The sequence below is a fragment of the Scyliorhinus canicula genome, chromosome 8, assembly GCF_902713615.1.
Source record: "Scyliorhinus canicula chromosome 8, sScyCan1.1, whole genome shotgun sequence".
NCBI classification, from domain to species: Eukaryota; Metazoa; Chordata; class Chondrichthyes; order Carcharhiniformes; family Scyliorhinidae; genus Scyliorhinus; species Scyliorhinus canicula.
In genome coordinates, this window is record NC_052153.1 from 151,767,941 (window position 1) to 151,770,520 (window position 2,580).

The 2,580-nt window shown below is 42.2% G+C and overlaps 1 long non-coding RNA gene across 1 annotated transcript; it reads left to right on the plus strand.

Moving 5' to 3' along the window:
• Nucleotides 1-382: 382 nt before the first annotated feature.
• Nucleotides 383-1,663, plus strand: LOC119970018. Its single transcript, XR_005461518.1, has 3 exons — nucleotides 383-581; nucleotides 665-752; nucleotides 1,158-1,663. It is a non-coding gene; the product is annotated as an uncharacterized LOC119970018 (long non-coding RNA).
• The last annotated feature ends 917 nt before the right edge of the window (nucleotides 1,664-2,580 follow it).

Here is a 2,580-nt window from a genome sequence, read left to right on the forward strand (position 1 = left end):
TCAGAAGTAAATGGCAGTATCCACCAGCATGCTAGCGACTCTGGATTTAAATACTGGAGTCTAAAGGGTAGGGGCATTAAGTGGTCACGATGAAATCGTGGAGTACAGAATTCTGCACACAGGACATACTGCATTGAGGCTAAATCTGAAGAAGGAATCAGCTTAAAAATTCTACAGCTTCCACGGCAGTATAAAAATGTATCCTTGGGACGCCACAGCCCATTCACTAGCAAGGCCGGGCCCTATTGTTCATCCCCAGTTGTAAGAAAAAAGTCCCATACACCTGAACGCAGCCACTTCAGAAGGGAATGAAGAGTCGGTATATGTATGGGGTTGGAGCCACATGTAGGCAGGACAGCACGTCCTAAGAGGCATCAGCGAATCAATTGGGAGTTGAAGACAAACCAACAGTTTAATGGCCACTTTCACTGGTTCCAGTTTTTCACAAAAAATAAATCCGGATTTTTAAAATCAAATTATTAAACTCTCGTGAGGGAATTTGAACTTTCTTTTTCTGAATTACTACTTAACTCCCGTGCCTGCGGAGAGATGGCGTTTTAATACACTCATGAAGCCAACAGGTTAGTTAAATAAATGCTATGCTGTATAATGGATAGAAGTAAAGATCTGAATCTGCTGTTAAACTATTTCTCTGTCTCGATAGGGCAATGATTAGCTTGCGGGTGATATTTCAATACAAGATGTCACTGAGGAGATTTATGAGTGGGTACGGTGCAATAACTTTTTAGCAGGTACATTAATAACTATTTCCATGACCACAAACGCTCTAATCTGGCTCATCTATAAATGTGTTTCCTTCCAACTCCACTCTCCCGTTCTTCTATCTCGGCCGGGTCGTCTTTTCTGGGAGTCCATCTCCTTGGGACAATTGTCTACGCCTTAGGTTCACCCTCCTGTTGTGGGTCGGTACGGATCGCCCTGCTTCTGGCTCCATTCCTCCCGCTTGTACACCACCCTGTTTTCCCCTTTGTGTTCACGTTTGAAGACGTTTCACTTCGCCTGTCACGAATTATGTTCGCTTCCCAGCTGTCAAAACAGGGGGTGTCTCTTTCATTCCGCCTCCAAGTACCAAAGGGCTCTTTAACGCTCATGTTTGGACACAAGCAATTATCCCTAATTATTGTTTTTCTTTTCAGTTTGCCTGTCCTGTTGGAGGTCCAGCAGATGAACATGCTATAATCCGCCACAGTCCGCTGATCTCTGGAGGGTTTTGCTGGTAAACTTTGGCAAGAGGCTCCGTGGCTTTCATCTCAATGAGAATGAGACGGTGCAGTGAATTGATTCAAACTCATTCGGATTGCTGAATTAACCTCTGTGTGCCGCTTTTAAATGGACTCAGCTAAGAGATTATACGTGTTGATGGCCGCGCTTTTAAACTAACTTCAGCTGTTAAAGCAAGGCACATTGCGTTGACCCCTTTTTGGGGTGAATTTTGTGCCACACGATTTTTAACACGGGGCAAGTATATATTGCGCTCAGCCCTCACCTCTAATATTAATATCTGACCTTAGATTCATCTCCATTGCCTTTTTTAATAAAGATTCTTATAGTACAGGTCATGTGAACAACATTGTATGTTTCTTTTTTTTTGTTTGGCATTATGATGGCCCGAGTTTTTGAAATAAATGAAGCACCCAATTAAGCTGGTGAACTGTTCTAATTGTACGGTGTTGGCCCATAATATGAGATTAATTTGTTCACTTTTTAAAAACACTTCCCCCAATCACCTGACCAGAAGAACCCGCAAGGAACAATCCTCTTCCAGCCTGTGAACATTTTATTCTGCTTTTTTTGGGGGGTTCAGAGTTGGGATTTTTAAATATCTTCACATACAGCTCACATGATATTCAGCACTCGTAGAATAGGACTGGAAAAGAAACGAGCTGCTTCTGAAAAGTTATCTTGCTGTTTCCTGCTGGAGCTGTTGTGCCGATAAGAGGGCACTCAGAGGACGGAATGAGCCGGGACACAGTCAGAATTCCCCCATTGTTGTGAAGAGAAATAATGGCGTCAACAAACAGGCCGCATCGAAAGTAACAAAACGGTGTTATATAAATAACAACAGCAATTTAAAAATCGTTTTAATCTCTTGAAAGAGAACATTTCCACTTGAATTGAACGGGGATAAATCATCATAGGGGTGGTTCCAAAAATGTTTAGCCTTTCTATTAATGAAACAAAAGAATTCAGAGAGAGGGGATTAAAGACTTTATTTTGAATTATTGCATTTTAGATAAGGTGAAAACGATTGTGCAGAGTATCTCGTTTTCATGTGAGCGCGTATACTACAAAGTCCCCTTTCGGATCTTGTTTTAGAGAGTGGAGTTACCATTAATCTCAAAAGGGTGAGTGGAGGACAGGGTGTGCACTTTTCAATGTTCGAGGCTCGCTCGTGGTAATAGAGGAACCCTCTGCTTAAATTACTCTCCGTTCAAATACCACAATCGCCATCGCCTGATACTAAATGTACTGTGTGCTACATGTCAACTGGATTTGACAATTATTTCACGTCCAGCTCTCCGTGGAGTTTTCATTTGAGCAGTAACTGATCCAGGTGAA